Genomic DNA, 13,943 nt, shown 5'->3' on the forward strand with positions numbered 1-13,943 from the left:
AGGGAACCTGATATCGATATGTATTGATATTATATCATCATGCTGATATAATATCTGTAGGCTGACAATAGCGGACAATCCATGACGACAGATGCTGAATTTATGATTCTGATATTATGTCATTTGTCCAGGCTTGTTTTTCACCAAAGTTAATTACATTTTCAGGCTTTATTTGATTATTTTCGGCAGATTACCCAATATCTACATGTCCAGATAATACTTTGTAATGTTGGCCAACTCATAATATCGGCATGATATTAGCACAATCTACAACATCGGTTCCCAAACTGGGGGCCGCGCCCCCTGGGCGTGGGGGAGAGTGACGTCATGGCAGTCGGGGTCATTGAGCATTAAAAATGGTAAAAACAAATTAATTCTTTGCACTCGAAGAAGTTTATTATGACTGCTTTAAAATATGTGATTGCACAGTTTATGTTATTTTTTATCAGTTTTGAAGAAGAAGAATCACAATTTTGACTTTTTTCAGTAACGGTAACATTTTTTACTCAATTCGTTGAAATTTTGTTGCGATGGGGGGCAACAGAAAAAGTTTGGAAACCACTGATATACACAATCACAACATAATGTATTTACATACTGTTCAAGCCCCCAGATTAAAACTATATAAGGAATTTCCAGTATTTAATTGTTTGCCGAAACAATACTATCGAACACTCAGCTTTTAATTCTTATATCAACCCATATCAATACATTTTTATTATTGGCAGAAAACTTGAAATTGATTTGTACCAATATTACAACATCATGCTAGTTTAATATCGGCCTGTTATTAGCATGACAAACTCTCCCCAATATATTCACTCACAAAGATACAACAGCACATTATTATTAAATCATGTTCATAACTTACATAAACCTGCTTTTCTCATTCCACTGAAATTGTTGTGGGATTTCCATCAACTTTCAGCCTGTTTCCATTTCTGAACGACTTGGTGCGTTTCCACCTGGAGCAACAAGGATTTACCTGAGACTGTTCCCAGTGTTCCTAGAGGGGAGGAAGAGACTTCCTTTTCTGTTGTGACTGTAAGACGACGTTTCAAACTGAATGTGATCAGGGACACATGACTGCGACAAACTGCTGTACCGCCATGGTGACAGTGTGCACTGTGTGCGTAGTTGTGTGTGGATATTTGTTTTCTGGACATTTTTGGAACAGCACACCTACAAAAAGAGGATATTTTTTTATGTCCACATTCTTCCATTCATCTTACAGCAGACGTGGGCGACTGGCGGCCCCCGGGCCACATGCTAATTTTGTGTGACCCCCACCCAAAGTAGCTGTACAAAATGACAGCAAAAAATAACAAAAAAAAAATTCAATACCGAATTACACAAAACAAAAATACAGAAAATGACTCCAAAATAAACAAAATTGAAGAAAATTACACAAAATAACTTTAAGAATGCACGAAAGAAGAGCAAAAATACACAATAAAAAAAACAAAAACACAAAATTACCAAAGATTACACTAAATGAAAACAAAAACACACAAAATTACTGGGGCGTATGCTACAAAGCGAGATTACTGTACCTCTTATAGCGATAACCTCCGGGATGTAATCAGTGTGTGCTGTCCTACGAAGCTCGCTAACGACTTTCGGAGCTAAATCATTATGGTAACTTAGGCTGAAAGACTAACCTGGTTGGGATCAGGTTTTGTTCTGGATAGAACCTGACCAATCAGTTATCTTAGAAAGTGAGCTGTCTGATAAAAGGTGATGTGTGAACACGTCACTGTGTGGATCTGATCCGATGGCTAACAGGAGAGAGATTTACTGATGACGTCCTATAGGAGACAGAGATTTACATCTGATGGACTGATAAAGTATAATAAGTTAACTGATAAACCCTTTGTGCATCAGCCACTTTCACACTGATATATTAATTAATAAGTTAAATAATTATTTTATGTATTATGGGGTAATGCAAAGAGCCTCAGTGCTGGAAGACAATATAAAAAATAGATATATATTCCACCTTATAATGCAGGTTGATCTGTATGAACACAGCATCAGAGCCACAGACAAGGTAAAAGTGAAAATGAAACTGATCAGAGTGTCAGTTTATAATCTGTAATTTAAGCATTAACACTCATCAATTCTTGCATACATTACTTTATGCTTTTACTGCAGCAACAGGGTTGTTTTTGGTCTGAATTATGGATTTAAATTCTTCATATTTTTAAAGAATTATTCCTCAATTGTGACGTAAGTTGCAATACAGTTCCTCTGTGATTGTGATTGATCTGACGCTGTAATATTCACCTCCGCACTGGTTAACCAGAATGAACTCAACATGCTTAACTCAGCCTGTTGTGATCCAGATTCATAGAACAGCTTCTGTCTGACGGACGATGTTTGGTTGGGTGAAGCCCTCTGACGCAGATAAATCCAGGATATAATTATCTAGCTTTGTAGCATATGCCCCTGAAGATTAAACCAAATGAAAACAAAAACACACAATATTACCGAAGATTGCACTAAATTAAAACAAAAACACAAAATTAATGAAGATTACACTAAATGAAAACGCACACAAAATTACTGAAAAGTACACTAAATGAAAACAAAAATACAAAAAGGGTCAACAAAACACAAGACGACTACAAAATTAACACCAAAACAAACAAAATGCTACGTGCTAAGCTAACACAAAACAATACAAAATTATACAAAATGACAAGAAAATATGCAAAATGACAACAAAAGCTGTAATAATGCTCTAATTGGGCTCTATTCTAAAGCATGAATGTTGATAATGTGACCATCAGATCAGATACAATCACGTGCTTGCGGCTGTGATGAAAGTCGCCCATCTCTGTCCTACAGCGTTCTACATCTTGTAAATTTTCCCAATCATCATAAATTCCTTACAAAGTGTGTGAGTTGTTCATATTTGCTTATCATTGATTTTTGTCCCCAGTGGCCAAAAGTGGAACCTCACACACTTTCTGTGAAGTCGCTTTAGATATTCCTTTTCTCGCAAAATTCACGAGTATCAGAAATTCTCTGTGCATTACACCTAAAGCTGAAATATCAGTGTTACAACGTGGTCCTCAGAAATTGTCTGTGTGGTGCATGCGTGCGTGTGTGTTCATGTAATGACTTGTTTTGTACTTTTTTTTGAAGGGAAACTGTATTTGAATGTAGAGTTATTACTGTTCACATCTTTATTCGTAGACTTTCACCCATCAGCCATAACATTATGACCACTAATGGTTTTTGGAGCAAACAAACAGAGACAGAGCACGGCTAAATGTAAACAAAGGTAGGATGACTGAAAAAGTCTGTGTCACACTTTTAAATTAGGGCTGAGACAATTTGCTTTTATCCTGATTCGACTTTATTACGATACTTGGGTGCCCATTCAATATCTATTGCAAATCTACAAGTATTTACGATTCAATAGTAATGTTTTTTGCGATTTAAATATTTTTATTTTCATTATCTAAAAACAAAAGTTTAATTATTTTGGAAAAATGGCCGTATCTAACATCATCACAAAAAAATTCAAGCGTAATTAACTATAAATATTGAGAGACGTACTCTCAATATGTTGGACCATTAAAGGTTCTTATAGATCTGTTTCAAGCGTTTTCAACTCCATTAAATACTCGTCGAGCTGCTACTATCTGTGACTGTTCATTTTGAAAATGACTCCAGTCATGACCAAATCTTTAGAATTAAAGATCCTCACTTGTACTAGATCTCTATCTACGGCTGTGCTAGCACTCAGCATTTAGGCAGAAACGGCTCTGGACTCTAAAGGCCGGAAATGAAACAGAAATGTCAGAATAAATGCGAACACAAAGCCAGTGGTCCTAATGCTGTGATGGATTTGTGTGAATCAGAGAGACTGTGTGTTTGTTTTAAAAATTAAAGTTAAGGATTATTGCTTGAAGTCTGAAGACACTGTAGATCAGAAGCTCCGCGGCTCACCTGCCTTTGAACCAGTAGCTTTTCTTAGCTCTTGAAGGTCCACAAGACTGGTTTCAGGTCCAACCAACATGTCCACAGAATGTTGTGGAGAGTTGATTCTTCTCTGTAAACCATCACATCATCAGTGTGGATAAACAGAAGGGTCCGCACTACTCAGAGCTTACATACTCGGGCGCACTGCTGCATAGTAGTTACCATTAAAATCCTACATCTCCCACCATCCTTAGCGCTTCTCTGTAGTCCTTGTACTCTTAGGACGTGTTTTAAAGGTGTCGGTACGTTCGTAGCTTGCCTGCCAGTCTCTCCTCTAAGCTTGACTTCATCTCTCCAGCTCTGTTTCACCAGGTGGTGTGACACCAGGTACATGGACAAGTCAGCGCGGTCATAAAATCTGAGGTTTGCACTTAATTGGCCTGGCGGACTCCGCTCGAGTATGTTTGAGTCTTTAGGCACAGGGATCCTTCAACCAATCCTGGGAAGGTCTGAAACCTCAAGGCACTTCACTGGTGTCTTGGCGTTAGCTTGTGGTGTCCATTCGGGTTTCCTCAAATAGGTGTTGGAGATGCTTTTTGCTCTGGTTTTTACTTGGACATCCGAGACTTGTTGGATCTCTCCTTAAAAAGTTTTCATCTCTCATCGAAGATGATTCTCCACGTCTGACCAACGGTTGAGCTAATGTTGGTAGTAACAAGCTTCCAACAATCCTGAGCGGCTGGTTTAATGTACATAAGCCTAAGAAGCCTAACCTTTGGTTGTGGGTGCCTTCATATTCTCGCCAACAATCCCACAGGACATGTAAATATTCCCGCAGATGTACAGAAGGGTAGTGATTTTCCACTGGAAGTGTTTGTATAAATAAAGTTGTACTGTGTACATGACACTGTAGATCACATGAGGAGTTGAATTCAAGAGAAGGTGTTTATGTCTTGTTTTTTGTGTCTTGGAGATGTCTCATCACTGTTGTGTGAATCACGTTTGGATTAAATCTCTTGTTAAAAACAATGTGTTTAAGTCTATGTGGAAGTTGGTGCTAAAAGGCATCAAATACACTGAGGAGAGCCTCAGTTTGGTTATGTTTTAGACATGCTGCAACTTGAAAGAATGAGTGACATGTCCGTGTGCAACAACGGCTCACCATTCATTTTCCCACTGAATTATGAGTCAACAATAATAATAAAGATGTGCACTTTTTAACAAATTCATGCCGCAATTTTTGAAAAAAAATCTTTCTTCTGCTGTATTCAATTATGTAAAGTCTTAATGACTTATTGAGCATGGCAGTTCATTTATTTATTTTTAATAATTTATTAATTTATTTTCAAAATAAATGAAAACGAAATCAGACATTTAAAGGCTTCAGTCATTTTCAACATTGAAGGAGACTATTTGGAATAAACGATGCTGATAACGGTAAATTCCTTTGATTTTGTATTAGTCCGATAAGAAAAGCCTCGCTCCTTTACCCTTTGACCCTGCTCACCTAGCATCGCTACGTGCTAAGTTAATCAAACATTTGGAACTGGTCGCTATGTACTAAGCTAATCAAACACATGGGAGTGTTTGCTACATGCAAAGCTAATCAAACATGTGTAAGTGATTGCTATGTGCTAAGCTAACCCAAACATGTTGGACTGGTTGCTATGTGCTACGCTAACTGGTCACTATAGGCCATGCTAAGCTATCACAGACAAATGGGACTGGTGGATATGTGCAAAGCTAACTAAAACATGATGGACTTGTGGCTCTGTGCTATGCTAATCAAACGTGGGACTTGTCACTACATGCTAAACTAATCAAACATGTGGGACTAGTCACTGCTTACTGAGCTAACCAAACATACGGGACTGGTCACTACATGCTAAGCTAACTGTTTGCTGTAGGCTTTGCTCAGCTAACACATACATGTTGGGCTAATCAAACATGTGGGGCTGGTCTCTACATGCTAAGCTAACCAACCATGTGGGACTGGTCGCTACATGCTAAGCTAACCCAAACATGTGGAACTGGTCTACATGCTAAGCTAACCAAACATGTGCGACTGGTCACTACATGCTAAGCTAACCTAAACATTGAAACTGGTCTCTACATGCTAGGCTAACCAACCATGTGGGACGGGTCTCTGCATGGTATGCTAACCAACCATGTGGGACTGGTTGCTTCATGCTAAGCTCACCCAAATATGTGGAACTGGTCGTTACATGCTAAGCTAACCAAACATGTGGAACTGATCTCAATATGGAGTTCCTTCCCAGTCTCAGTGGACGAAGCACATTCACTATCTGCAATACGACTTGGAACACAAAGATTAATCTTCAACATTTATCCTTCTCAACTAAAAAGATACAGAACATGACGGAATATAAAACGGCCACTGCACAGTCTGTCAGAAAATTTGGGGATTACATTTTTGGAAATATTATGAAACACGATGCACAAAATAATAACAAAAATAAACAAAATGACAGAAGCACACAATGTGACAACAAGAACACAAATAATCACAAAATGAAAACAAAAATACATAAAGGACAACAAAAACAAAATCACAGCAAAACACACATATTTACCACAGAATTGCACCTAATAATGCACAAAATGACATAAAAACACTCAAAAAAAGTTCCCACAAAACAGAAGCAACACACAAAATAAAAACAACAATCCACTATATGACAAAGACACACAACTATTCAGAATGACAAAAACTGACAGAAACACACAAATAACACCAAAAAAGAATTCCAGAAGAGAGAAAAGCTCATCCAGTTTCCTTATTCATCAGCTGAAATAAACATGACTGTGTTTGGGGAGAATATGAAACGACAGTCAGCGTGAGGGTACCGCCCACCTGACTTTGTGCTTTTATGATTGATTAGAGACTAAATATGTTACACACACATTCTGCATTGTATCGATAATGTAAAGTCAGTTTATGAACATTATGTTGGTGACATACTGAGAAGCTGAAACTTGCTCTAATTTCCCAGCATGCCGTGCAGGCTGTCAGAGAATGTTCAAACCCAGGTGAGGCAGTTGACTCTCGGCCTTTGTCTTTGAACAGGAAAAGTAAAAGTTCTTCATGTGTTGGAGTAATGTGAGGGTGAAGCGATGCCTCCCTGAGCGTTTGGGCTGCAGAAAGCAGACGGTGGGAGGACTGCTGAGCAGATATTGGCCTCACATGATGAACTGCTGAGCCTCCTCCTCCTGCCTCCCTTTGAAGCTGTAATGGTGCATTCCTTTGTGTCTCCCGGAGTCTCCCACCCTGTGTCCCTGCTTCTCCAACTAATGATGGCGAGCGAAGCGGAACGAGCGCCGTCCTCCTCTCTGATCCCACAGTGCGAGGGCGGAGGAGTCGGGAATGCTGAGGATGGTTCCTCCATTCCAAAGCAAAACACAGACTTACACACAGGCTTTCATCATCTACAACAAAACTGATTTTCTCACTCTTCTCTGTCTCTGACTCTGAATTTGGACTCTTTTCCATGTCAAACAACTATTATTCTCAGGAGTAATCAGATTTTTAAAAACACAAAGGAAACAAATGCATCTTCATTCAGATAATGGGCAAAACAATTCTCCAGGTGACTATAACTGGAGATCTGGACCTTGAAGCCGACACACAGGGACCCACATCTACGTTGTTATCATCATAAAACATCAGGATAACACCAAGAATCTTGACAAAGTCTTTTTAATCTGTATTTTTCCTTTACAATACGGCTTCATCGGCTAGGAAACACATCTAACAAACCAATTCTGCACGAGCTTAGCTATTGCAATATAGTAAACATCGTGTTTAGTTGTTTTTGTTTTCATTTAGTATATTTTTATTCTAAATACCGATTGTGTAGTGGGGGCGTGTGTAGAGAAAAAACAAAACAACGGACCCGCGGGAACTATTTGAAACTTCCGGGTACTCTCTCCCTAAACGGCTGTGTGTGCGTTCAGCATATACATTCAAGGCGCGCATTTGGTTCAATATCAGCATTTATAATGCCATATCCGTGGTGAAATGTGCATTTTTCACTGTTCGCTTTCAAGACAGCCGCAACCATTGCCCGCTAATAACTTCCGGGTCCTGTCTGTCCGGTCTAAACAGAGAACGGTCAAACAAACATGAAAATAAACGTTTTGAAATGACCAAATTACTCCAAAATAATGGATGCACACACTTTAGGTATTTAAAAGCCATTGACAAAGTTTCAGGTCAAACAGATACAGCTTCGGGGAGACATTCGCTCCACACACAAGCACACGCGCACGCGCACACACACACACACACACACACACACACACACACACACACACACACACACACACTTGCTTTTATTATTAGATTACAAATGATGGTTGAATCACAATAATCTCCACAATAGATGAAGATCTACAGGGCAGAACTGAGTGGATTTCCTTCGGCTCCTCCAAGGACACAATGAACTGTTTGTATGGTTTTGTGATTCTGTTTGTATTGACTACAACTCGTTTTATCACGTGATTAAGCCTGAATTAGCGTGACCTTCTGACTCCTTGCTGCAAATAATATGCATCACAGACGGAGGAGGTGGGGATTGACTGACAGCGGATTACGCAGCAGTTACGCAGCGGAGCCGTTACAGAGTAGGAAGCGTCCCCAATTTGTCGACTAGCTCCTTTCATGGCAACTCATATTATAAAGCACTTTAGAACTACTTGGTCATTAAATCACTTTTTAAACTAAGTCCAATATTCACCATTTACTCAGAGTTGTCTAAAGTTGCCTGCCCCCGACGATTGCTGTGCAGCTGCTGTAAAACAGTTTATCATTTTTTTTTTTAATGTTTCTATTGAGTTGAAAGGTCAGACCCAGAGAAGTCGGTTAGTACTAAAGTAAAATAAAAACATGGTTATTTTTCCATTTCTTGTGAGCCCAGTATCGTACATGTCTCATTGGTTAGATCTCTCCTATTGGTTAGATATAAGTTAGTTGGTTATTTAAAGTGTAAGTACACCACCAGGTTTTTGCTGAGCTGCCACTAGGGGGAAATAAAAAAAAATAAAAAAAAACATTGATTATAGGCGTTGCTCCTAAATGAGTTAAGACACGCTCAGTCACAGTAGCCCCGCCCCCATAGCGCTGCACCGTTCCACATGGAGCTGTCACTCAATGCTCACTGAGGGCTGTGAGAGGTGGAAACCAGTCCCTCCTCCCATTTTTTTATAGGAGGGGCGGGGCCAACAGTGATAGTTAGTGACATCACTGATCCAAAAAGACATCACTGATCTACTTTCTGCAAAAAGCAAAATTAAATTGTAATAGCAGCATTCAGAACCAGAACCAGAATCAGAATCAGAAATGTTTTAATGGCCAAGTACAGTTTTTAGGACACTAAGGAATTTGTCTTGGTAGTCGGTGCACGAAACAAAACACAAAGAAAACAAAGAACAAAGAAACAACCCAGCAACAATAATAATAATAATGATAAATATAAAGGATGAGTGATAAATAAAGGATAGATAGAGAATAAATAGGATAAATATATATATATACATTGCAGCAGATAATGTCTTCATGGAGGTGGTGATCGGGTGGGGTTCAGTGGGTGACTGGGGGTGTATTCAAGTAGATGGTGGCAGAGGGAAAGAAGCTTTTTTTGTGTCTGGAGGTTCTGGTCCTGATGGACCTAAACCTCCTTCCAGAAGGGAGAGATTGAAACAGTTTATGACCGGGGTTGGAGGGGAGTCACTCTAATTTAAATACTTTGGGTGCGAATAGTGCCTCCTCTTTCCTTTCTTATCCATTGTTCCTTCACCCCTGGAAGTGTTTAAATGGGGGCCATGATAAAGAGCGTTCGAGTTCTCTTAAAGCTGAGGAAAAGAGGCTCAGTGCCTCCTTTATAACTTCCTTTAGTCTAGGAAAAACTGATGCATTCTTTACCAAAGGAGACCAGATTAAGCTATAATGCTGACCCACAATTCCTAGCGGCAATAACATTTAAAGGGACATGCACACCGAGCGCGTACGGAAACTCACGATGACCAACAAGGGATGGAGATCAAGTAAGTTACTAATGCATAAATATGCCTTGAACAACTTTAAATCATCTAAAACCCATATCTTATTATATGTAAGACATATTATCAGATTATAACTGACATAAAACAGACACTCTGTCATTCAAGAAAAATAGATCTGAGACATTTTTAGCCATATTATTTTTTATTCAACATAATTCATATTTCTGAGTGGAAGGTGAGTGAGAGACGTTATTTTAGTTTCACTTTTGTCCCTCTTACCCTCGCCTCATAGCCTCTTTTCCTTTGATTTACATTCAAACCTTTTTGAGATTATATCAGCGTAAAGTGTTATTAATGCGGTTTTAGTAGTAACCTTCGCGGCGTCGGATTATGACGTCATCTAGTGGAAGTGTATCTGATTGTCAAAATAACAAGATGGCCTTTGTCAAAACAACGTGTAGGCCTTTCCGTAACTCTTTTAGGAAGTCTCCTAACACCTTTCATTAGCCCTGTGATGTCATTCACTGGGTTAAGGAAAAGTGGATAGGAAAGGAGATAGAAGGGACTATTCGGATGGATCTGTTACTAAAATGTTAAGAGTGGGACTAGGATCAATAAAAAAAAAAAAGTGGTTTTAGGGTGTACTTATAAGTTATTCAAGTTTTTAATTTGTTATATTTATTCCTCTGTATCTGTTTCTATTATGATTCATTGGTTAACGTTTATCTTTTTTATTAGTTAGGAAGTCAATAAAATAGTGAGTTACCTCTGTCTCTCTCTCTCTCTCTCTCTCTCTCTGCGTCCTTTGTTTGGGTGTTGATCAGACTGTTTTTCGTGTCAATGATGATGGCGTTGGTTGACGTTAAAGGGATGAACTTTATGATTCTGTGTTCCTGTCGGCCCTGAGCGCGCTGAGCTTGCACCGAGTGTTTTCCTTCTCCTCCTCCTTCCCTCGCCCGTTTTGACTGGATGGCTGGCTGGGGAGTGACAGGCCTGACAGACGAGGCCTGTTCCCGGGTTAGCATCATGTCGGCGGTGTCAGCCATCATGGTGCCAGCTCGGGTCTAATGAGCCAGACTCCCTCCCCGGTGTCAGCGACGGGCCGACAAATCAGCGGTGCGTCACGGGCCCGGCACAAATGATATGTTGACAAATGCAGATATTTCACTTTTAATTGACACTAAGAGACGGAGATGATCCGGCTGCCATGGCTTCTGAGGAGACAAGGACAAGACATGATGGGAGCGAGATGCAGGGGGGGAGGGGAAGGGAGGCCGTGCGGCGCTGCAGAGAAGAAGACTTCGCAACAGGCCTGGAAGATGTTTAATATTTGCGTGTCATTTCTCCAGTGTGTGGCTGAGATTAGAGCTGTGTGTTTCTCAGACGTGTCAGTGCTGACAGCACGGCTGAGTGATTCCTCTAAAGCGCAACACACAGCGCCTGTTCATTTAGCCAGGTGAGCTGTGTGTGCTAATGCTGCCAGAGGCCGCGGTTTGTTCTTATTGTCTGTGCAATCATCGTCTGCGTGTTGTCACAACCACGAGCCGTAGACGATGAGAACTACGGCACTGCTGCTGCTGCTGCAGAGTAACTACTGTACACACCACAAACAGTCCCTGGATCTGTCACTAGTCGCTGCTCTGGATAAGACGCAGGATTGGAAACGACACCAGCGGGCAACTCTCCATCTCCGTGCTGCGTTCACTGTCCATTGCAAGGTGGGAATTCAAAAGCCCACCCACAACGTTTGATTGGTAATGGTAAATTTTAAAGTCAGTTTCCTACAAAAAGAGAAAATAAACAGGAGAAGACACCAGCTGGTACTGTCAATGTTCTACAAGAATCAAGTTATTTTTTCTAGTTTTTGACGTCCTTGCCCATGAAATATTAATTAACTAATTAATCTAACCAGCGTACTACCTGTTGTCTTTGATGGAAAATCTTTGTACTTTTATTTTATTTATTTACCCTTTGTTAATTCTTGGTAGATATCTTTTGCCTCTTGGCCGGGCTGTCATTGCAAATGAGAATCGTTTCTCAATTTTGTAACTTTGTCAATACATTTGCTCTTAATAGTCAACTTATTATTTATTTATTTCACATTTTATTGATAGTTTTACATACAGTAAAATATTGATATTTTATTGATTTTATTAAAAACAAACAACCATCAAACTATTTTACTTTAAATGTACGAAAACATTTCAATCAGTCTTAATTTTGACAGCACATGCTGTCGAAGGTCAACACTAGATGTAGTGGAATCTTGAAATGAATACCATCAGCAGGCCTCCCTAAGGAAGGGTATGAAAAACCTTTTTTAGAGAGAAAGATATAAATAGAGAGGGGAGTTTTACACCTTTGTGAGGGGGAAAGAAACAGGGGAGAGGGAGTTTGGGCAGGACTGTGGAATCAATGGTTAACAGTCAACTATTTTGGTTGTGCTGAAAGTTTAATGTGATGCTACTATTGTTTATTTTGTGTTGTGGTGTGTAATCTATTAAACCAGTATGGTGACAAAAAAGAGGGTGACACCACATCCAGTTTAAGAATAATGATGGTGGCCGTGAACAGAGGGAGACTGTGAGTGTAGAACTGATAGTCCGGATCAACGTGTCTAAGTTTTAGACCCAATGCGAGTTTACACAAACACGCACGCACGCACACACGGGAGCCATGTGTGTTTTATAATTTTTTGTCTCTCCCACGAGGTTACTCTTCTTCTGCAGCATCAATTACAACTACATGCAAATGACCAATTAGGCAAATTAAGCAATGATGTCATTTAACAACTTCTAGCGCTTTTTGGGACAACTCCCCGTAGGGGGGCCCAAGGAGGCACAATGTCCCACCACACAGCATGAGCGCATGGCCGACCAAGAGGCACCCCCATGAAAAGGAGACACAAAAAAGGCACCAAATGCAGAGCTGTAGCCCCCAGCCGCGGTAGCGGACCCACCCACCTATAGGCCCGCAGACAGCCCCACCAGGCAGCCTATGGACCCCACACTCCCCCGAAGACAGCATCATCCTGAGGGGCCACGCAACCCTGCAGTGGGTGTACCCATAGTCACCCAGGGCCGTGCCAAGCATCACGGAAGGTAGCCCACACCAGGACCAACACCCCCCCAACAAGACAGAGCATCACCAAACGCCCAAGCAGGGCCCCCCTGTCAGCCATAGACCGATAATTAAGTGCACCCAAGCTGAAGCAACCCCAATCGGGCACCACCCAACACAAACACCCACGCAGCAAGTAGTAAAAGTGAGCAGCAAGCAGTCTCATGACAATGCTTGATCACTAAGTTTAGTTTTAGTTTTAGCCATGGTCTTTTGTCTGAAATAAAATGTAGTTTTAGTCATAATTTCGTCATCAGGACTATTTCAGTTATAATCTAGTTTTAGTCAACTAAATGACATTTGGATTTTAGTCGACTAAATCTGTTACAGATTAATTTTTTTTCAATTCAACTTTATTTATAAAGCACAGAATACAACAAAGTCATTTCAAAGTGCTTAACAGTATAAAATTCATAGTAAGAAATAAAGAACCCAACAAGATCCACATGAACAAGCATTTACCGACAGTGGGAAGAAAAAACTCCCTTATTTTGTTTTTATAACAGGAAGAAATCTCCAGCAGAACCAGTTTCAGAGGTGGCAGTCATCTGCCTCTACTGGTTGGGGTTAGTGAACAGAAGGACAATCAGAATAGGATAAAGGGCTAGACCATCAGAGTGTCCCAGACTAGTTGAGCCATGAACCATTGACCAGGAACTGCCATCTCCAGCATCAAGACACCTGAAACAGAAAAGAGAGCGGAGGGCGAGGAGGAGGCACAGACTGCAGGAAATTCTGAAATTCTGACCAAAACAACGAGACCAAGTCCGTTATAGGTTATTGCTATTATACGATATACGCTTTAGCATATAAGTGGGTTTTGAGTTTAGCCTTAAAGGTGGAGAGGGTAGCAGCCTCCCGTCCTAAGA

The sequence above is a fragment of the Gouania willdenowi genome, chromosome 9 (genome assembly GCF_900634775.1).
Source record: "Gouania willdenowi chromosome 9, fGouWil2.1, whole genome shotgun sequence".
Taxonomy (NCBI): Eukaryota; Metazoa; Chordata; class Actinopteri; order Blenniiformes; family Gobiesocidae; genus Gouania; species Gouania willdenowi.